This window comes from Ovis aries, chromosome 22, assembly GCF_016772045.2.
Source record: "Ovis aries strain OAR_USU_Benz2616 breed Rambouillet chromosome 22, ARS-UI_Ramb_v3.0, whole genome shotgun sequence".
NCBI classification, from domain to species: Eukaryota; Metazoa; Chordata; class Mammalia; order Artiodactyla; family Bovidae; genus Ovis; species Ovis aries.
In genome coordinates, this window is record NC_056075.1 from 23,588,541 (window position 1) to 23,596,854 (window position 8,314).

Below are 8,314 nucleotides of genomic sequence, written 5' to 3' on the forward strand. Positions count from 1 at the left end.
GGGGAAATCAAATCAATCAAATGATGAAAGACAATGTATTCTGTGCCTGGATAATGATTTAACTAGCTTAGCTTGCTGAAGTTCTGAGAATGAACTGGCAGAAGGCACATGATTAAAAAGTTCTTCAAAACAGTAAGAATCTTTTCCTTCTTTGAAAATGAGGCTCTGCTTCTGCAGAAACCACATGCCTAGGTAGATACATGGGCAGCAGTAATAGAATCTTCCTCTACTGTGGTAATTCTTAACCTTTTTGGGGATTAAAAAGGCTTCTCCCCCCTTGGAGAAAGTTATGGATCTTTTCCCCCCAGAAAATACATGCACAAAACTATACAGGTCAAGGGACTTGTGACTCCTTTAGAACTATCTACTGGTATGCAGAAGTCCATGGATGCCAAGTTGAGATCTCCTAATGCCAGGCCAGGTTCCAGGATGGAGACTGCCAATGGGGGGATATTTGGATGCAACTCACAGCTGATGGTTGAAGCTGGAGCTTGCTGAATCCTGAACAATATTGTCATTGTCAGGACATCTGTCTAAAGGCACCTCCAGGCCGCTTGAAGATACATTAGTGGTACTGCTGATGAAAGATGTTAGTTGCACACTAACAATGAGAGTTTTGTAATAAAACATCTTTCAGGAATGTCCATGGTGGTCCAGTGGTTAACATTCCTCACTTCCAACACAAAGGATGCAGGTCCAATCCCTGGTCAGGGAACTATAATCCCACATACTGAGTGGCACAACCAGAAAGTAAAACACACACACACACACCTTTTAGGGCCTATTAAAGAACGGTAGACTCATCAGTACATGGGCTTGCATTGTAGACATTTGTTTCCACTTCTAAGAATAGTAGTATGTGGTTACTAGATCCTTCTCTATGCAAGGCCAGAATACTTTCCTTAATTTATAGAATTTCTGGCTCTTACTAGTCTGTATCTCCTATTTTCAGTGAGTCGCCACTAGTTGCCATGAGCTCATTTATAAAAAGAAACACATTAAAAGCACATTATGAAGTTGATAAATTATTAAACCCGAACAATTATAGTAATAGGGAAACACGGCATTCAGCATCACCAGGCAGGGAGGAGAAGGAAAGGTGAGCAGCAGCATCAACTGTTAGGACAGGACAACAGAGTGAGTCTGTGAGACTGTGGGGAAGCCTCTCCATGAAGCATACTAGTGATAGGCTTTCAGTCACTAGGCAATGTGATCCTCCACATCCTGAAGTGCATTAGTAACAGCTCTTATTTATTCAGTACCTGCTTACCATATGCCAGTCACTGTACTAGGCAGTAAACATAGACTGATCTCAGTTAAGCCTCACAACCCTCGCTAGGTATAGTATTTGTATACCCATTTGACAAATGAAGGAACAGAGTCTCGGAATGACAAAGTTAAACCCTGTCTGATGCCCCATAGTGAGTAACAGAGCTGGTCTGCTGACTCTTCAGTGCCTGCTTTTCTTTCCTATGTTGCCTTTCTATGTAAAAGAAAGTCCCCCCTGTACCACCACTTGAGGGAATAAGCACCTATCTTTTCATTTTCTTTTTCAATCCTTCCTCCCAGGGTTAACTTAAGGTTTCTCTGCCCCAGAAACCCTTGGCAACATTGAGTCCCAAAGGCAAACTGGTATTGCAGATTTCCTGAGCCTGCTGCCTTCCTGCACTACAGTGAGGTTGTAGTAGCCCAAACCTGGGCCTGGGCCCATCCAACCGTGAGGCCCTGCATGCTCCTGCTAAAAATTATACAGGAGTGGATGCTATTTCCCTATTTTCTAAAAGGGAGCTTTAAAAATATTTTTGTAAAGGAATTCTATAGCTCAGTATCAAAGAGCTGGAATTAAAGGAATGTTACAGAGGGGCCCTTTCCTCGAGAGGTAATAAATCCAAGATATTTGTAATTCATTTTACCGGACTGGCTAAAGAGGGGGATAAAATTTGAACAATAGTCTGGAAACTAGAGTCCAAATTTTATCTCCAGAAATAATGCAAGTTATGCAGTCATGGGGATAAACTTTTAGAACTTACCTGTGAACATAAGCAGGGAGACCAGATTACCACTCATGGATCTAAAGGCAAACATGAGATAGTTTTTTAAATGTATTTAAAATCCATAAGAATAGAAAGCACATTGGCAGTTGCTAGGTCTGGAAAAGAGGGGTAAAGAAGTGGGGCTCTATTGTGAATGATGGAAATGTTTCGGAACTAGATACGGAAGGTGACTACACAACACTGCAAATGAACTAAATGCCACTGAACTATTCACTTTAAAATGATTAATTTTATGTCATCTAAATTCACCTCAATTTTAAGAACCCACTGATAGAGAATTTATGAGACTATCAGAAAAATAATTATGACATCTACCATACCTTCTGCTCCAACTGAGACCATTATGTACAGCCACCTGGGTCAACCCAGTAGAAGGAATTCCATTTGGACAACATTAAGCCAGATCCAATAAGAGTAGACTAGATTTCAAACAGAGCCTGGAGAAAAAGCCAAAAATCTCCCTGGATGTAAATGAAAGAAAGAATAGCTAGAAATGTTGCTTGCTAATGAGTAGTTATCACTGATTTCCAGCTAATTTTATTTTTATTATTATATCATCAGAAATCTGTAAGTTCCTTAAATATATCCAAATTGTAAGAACACATTTTGTTTCTTAGAACCAAATAAATTCATATACCTGAAAGCACAGTGCTAATTTAAAATGGAAATAACTGAGGGGAAATTTGTAAACATAGTTCCTATGTGAAATTTTATTTTTCTTTCTAGACAGTACATTACTGGGTTTGCTGCATGTTCAGATTTAAATGTACAGGTTAGTTGCTGTCATCATGCCTTTTGCTATTTTCAAATATCTCACATGGCTATGCCATTTGCAAATGGGGTGAGTGCTCCTGAATCCAGTCAAACAAAGGGCTGTTTTTATTACATTACCAACCCTTGCTGCATACACTTAAAGGGAGAAAAGAATGGTTACTATGTGGATAAAAAGGCTGCTCTCCTCCTCTATCGATCTCTTAGAAGTTGATTGGATTGCCCTCATGTTTTATGCTATTTCACAAGCTTACTAGGTGGGGGTGGGAACTAGCTAAAATTTATCAGTTCTTTCTTAAAATCCCTTGAAACACACACACACACACACACACACACCCCAAGATTGTAATAAAACAGAGTGAGTCATACCACAGATATTTAAAGAACTATGTTTCTACAGTGCTTCAGTGATTCTGAATAAAACAAAACAGAGAGAGCTCAGGCTACAAAGAAAATGAAGACTGATCCTGGAAGGGTCTCCAGGCTTGCTTCCTCATTGATTAATTACTGTAGATCACCACATGGCTACCCTCTTCCCTGATGAGACAAGTGGTCTCTGTTCTGAGTCTTTTCATTCCAGTGTTATCACATTCTCCTAGGGGTTAGAGAATGCTCAGCAGACTGTGATCAAAATCATTAGTATAAAGGCTGGAATTTTAGAATATAATCAGTAACAGTCTGGTTAATTGCTGATTATTACACAGGGCAAAAAAGCAGCTCTTTCCTTAGAAGTGCTTATTAAAACAAACTTAACTCAGGTTTGTCTGCTATGCCATATGTGTGAATAAATGAGAGGGGTAACTTCCATCCCTCATGATTTCCAGGCACAAGAATTTATACATGACATATAGAATTCCTGATGTCCTTTAGGACTAGACAATCTTTTATCTTTATCTTAAGTCAGACATAAGCTCAGCAAAAGGAACCTGTCTCTGGCAACTGAAATTGTCTGTCCATGGCCTAACCTAGTCTGTAAAGTAGAAACAGCAAACTTAAGATTAGAACTAAGGTGAAAGCAGAATTCAGGGCCAACTCCAGGGCCTGTATCCCCACACTTGGTCCAGTTATTAATAGATGGAAGTGAATATAGAAAATATACAGGACAGAAAATGGGGAGGGGAAAGATGGTTTGACTTTGATCTTTTAATATTAATGGGCCTACTTATTCATTGAAAACTAATTCAGCAAAGTAATCTAAGAAATGACTACCATGGGACCATAACTGAATTTGAAAACAGACTATATGCCAACCACTATTCTGAGTGCTTAACACATTCATTAATTATTTTAACTAGTCTTTGCATTAGGTACTACTCTCCCAATTTACTGATATGGAAAACTAAAGCTCAGAGAAATTATATAAAAGTTCAAGATCACACAGCTTGCAAACAGCAAAGCTGGAGGTCAAATCTGTGTCTGGGCTTCAAAATTCATGTCCTTAACCAATGTGAAAAACTGCCTCTAGGCCTACTGGGGGGAAAAAAATCTGTTCCTGGCAAACATCTTCATCTTCTGATTTAAAATGTTGTTCAACCAGCTTTTCTTTTGGAAAAGCATTTTCTTAGAAACATTAGAAGAAAAAAACTTTTCTCACTTAAAAGAAAAAATAGTATCACTATAATAACCTGTATAAAACTACTCAGTTGTGTCCGGCTCTTTGCAACCCCATGGACTATAGCCTGCCAGGCTCCTCTGTCCATGGGGATTCTCCATGCAAGAATACTACAGTGGGTTGCTACGCCCTCCTCCATGGGAGCATACCAACTTAGGGATCAAACCCAGGTCTCCCACATTGCCTGTGGATTCTTTTACCATCTGAGCCACCAGGGAAGCCCTGTAAAACCACAGGTACCATCAAAATGAAACAAATATGCAGTAAAGATCAAACCATAATATCCATTCTATGTAAATAAATACTTGTCAAGCTTTCAGAAGATCAATATGGTATTTCATTTATGCATGGACTATTAATCTCAATAGATAATAAAAATTTAGATATCATCTGTCCAGTTTTGAAGAGAGGCCAATAATCAAACTCACATACACAACATTATTGAAAAAGGTTAAAAGTGAGGACCTACCCTTTGACCATGATATACTGAAGATAGCAAAAACGAACATTCAGAGTCAGCTTGATCCTTCTCTATTAACACAGCCTTCCAAGATAACAAAATATACTGCCGGGGTCCAGCCCCGGTGGACCCAGGGTGATTCGAAGGTGGGGACGGAGTTGGCGTCTTTGGAAAAATACATATTTAATCACAGACATAGAGAGATTAGAAATGGATAGTGTAGTAGGAAGATTAGTGGAGAAAAAGAGGCTGAATAACTTGGATTACGTGGAATAGCATCCATGCTCCAGATGGGAATTCAGCCAGAAAAACGGGAGCAAGAAAGAAGCGACATGGGGGAATCAGTCTTTCTGGAAACTGATCCGATGTCTTTATTTTTGGGTTTGCTTATATACCTTTTGTTACACATAGGGATGAATACAGAATCACGTGGGGGTCAGCAGTCCTGACCTTTATCAAAATCAGGTGCTTCACATAAATGTATAAAAAAGGTCTTAGGGATATTACATCATCTTCTGGCCATGAGTGAGACCTGCTGACATTTTATGATCCTTTCTTTCAAAAAACTTATTTCTTCCAAGGGTGTTTTTTCTTAAACCAGGCACCACCCTCCAAATAAAGTTACATTCCTATAGGGTGAGGGTGTAGTGAGTTACAATCAAAAAAGGAATTTATTTAACCCAAGGTTAACATGATTAGTCTTAAAGGTTAATACTTATTTCTCCTATATGTTAGTTATATTCATTATAAGGGTAGGGAACATGGAGATTTAGCAGCAAACATCAGCCCAACAAATGAAAATCCTTTCACCAATGCTCCCCTTAAGATCTATTTAGTCTTAAGATATGATAAAGTTACATTCTTACATAGCAAGGACACAGTGAGTTATAAGTACAGTGATCTATTACAAAAGAGAAAATCCATTAACTCAAAAAGTCTAGTATTGCTAACATCAAAAACTACTATATTTCCCTTTGCTATATTCCAAATACATTAATTAATATATTCCCAGGTGCCTAAGGATATAGAGGCCTGGCGGCAATCATTGACTCAACAAGAAGAAAAGGCCCTATGCTAATCAAGACTCTCAAAATACTCCAAAACTCTCTGTGCTGTTTATGGTTGAGAGGTAGTAAACAATCATGTGCCTAGTGGCGGCAGTATGGATAATCCTGTCACACAAGCTAGTCTGTCAGCAGAGAGGTTTGACCTGAGACATCCTTGTCCCACCCAGAGCAGGGAATTAGCAGCAATTATTGACACAACAAATGAAGAAACCCTTCACTAATATAATTCCTAACCAACTATACTAACAATTTCTAACTCCCCAAAAGAATTTGCCTTTAGTAAGTCTAAAACATCTCATGCCTCTCAGGTTGGGAGGCTGTAAACAATCACATGTGGCCGGACAAACCTATACAGGTGGGCTAGATAACCTTCAGAGGAGTCCGTAAGCTGAAACACTCTTGTCACGCCCAAGAATTTTTATTGTCTTGGAGCTGCACGTTTACTCCTTCTCCGAGAGAAACGGTTCTGGGGGAGAGCCCCCCGTAAAGTCAGAGGTGTAGGTGAGAGCATAAAACAGACTCTGGCTTTGGGGTTAGATGCTCGGGAACAGGGGGTTTCCTGAGGCTTGATCACGCCTTTGCGTATGCCAAGCCTCATGACCTTTGCCATGGGCGGAATTCCTCACGCTGGCCCCCGGCAATATACCAGAGAGGTTGCCAACTATTAGAACTTGAAAAAATAAATTTTTTTTAGTCATATATATATCTAAGAAATTATGATCCGGTCATCTTAGAAGAATATTCATCTAGGATTGAATCACTGAGATTATACTTTGTGTAGGCTGAACAGGAAAAGTAAACTGGTCGGTGGCATCACTTTCAAGAATTCAAAGCCACAGTTGCTGTAGAAGAGTCACTGTGTGAGTGTGTGCAAGAAGTTGGAATCCAGAGGAGAGACTGTCAGGAACTAGATAAGAATGTATCTGACTCAATCAAGAAAGAAGGGCAATACAGTGGAAGCAGAGGGGAAGCTCAGTGAAGCCCAAGGTCAGAGGAAATGATGATACCAGAGAGAAAAGACTGGGATGGCATTTAGGGAGGAACTGAGAAACCTGCCAAGCTCACATTCTGTCAGACTACTATTATCACAAATTAGCCCCCTGGATATCTTTGCTTAGAAAGGGCTTAAGCAAAAACAGAGAACCTAGCAGCTGTGCCAAACAAATCTTTTCCCTAGCCATTGAATCTAGAGTCTGGAATCTGTGCTTCATGGAGTCTCATATGTGCAGATTTGAGGATTTAGTTTTGTTTCTGCTTTTGTTCCTAGCAAAAATTCCTCTTGATACAGTAAGGCTAACTCAAGGCAACAAGACAGGGCATTTGTCTTGTTTTTGCTCGAGCTTTTTCCTCATCTAAGTCTTTGACCCCCTTTGACCTTATTTGAAGACAGTTACCATATATGCCCTCTCACTGCTAAGTTTTTTGCTTCTCCAAGATAGAAGCAATTGGTCAATGCTTGCTCCTGTTTTCTGAGTCTCTCCTTCTGGGTGTTCTCTATCCCACTGCCTTCCTATCTGTCAATATATCTAAGGTATACTACACAGAACTGAATAAAAGATGCATTGAAGATTAGAAATTTTAACTCCCTTGATCTAAAACTGTTTCTACTGCTATAGCCCAAGGTCACATTGCCTTTGGAAGTATCGATTTTTAAACCAGTTTTTTTAAACTGATTTTTAAATCAGTGTTCTTACTTAGTTTACTGTCTGGTAGTAACAAGAAGTCAAATAAAAATAACCAGATAAAATTCATTCTTTGCAATGCCTAGAGGTCAAGTTCAAGAGGGAGGGAAAAAAGAAAGGGTGGAACTCTTTGTGACTCTCATAGTATTTACTAGTGTCTGCCTTTGGTAAGATTCTGAGATGTGAGTAATCCACAGGCTGCAAGTTCCTTACAGGCAGACCACTTTCCTCTAATTTTAATTTTGTTGTCCACATAAGTGATATTCTTTTGACTTATTACAGAAATATTTATCAAATAATTACATTTAATGTTGTTGTTCAGTCGCTCTGTTGTGTCCGACTCAGTGCGACCCCATGAACTGTAGCATGTCAGGCTTCTGTCCTTCACCTCCCGGACCTTGCTCAAACTCACGTCCATGGAGTCGGTGATGCCATCCAACCATTTTGTCCCCTGTTGTCCCCTTCTTCTTCTGCCTTCAATTTTTCCCAGCATCAAAGTCTTTTCCAATGAGTTGGCTCTTTGCAACAGGTGGCCAAAGAATTGGGGCTTCAGACTCAGCATCAGCCCTTCCAGTGAATCTTCAGGGTTGATTTCCTTTAGGATGTACTGGTTGGATCTCCTTGCAGTCTTGGGAGTCTTCTCCAATACCACAGTTCGAAAGTATCAA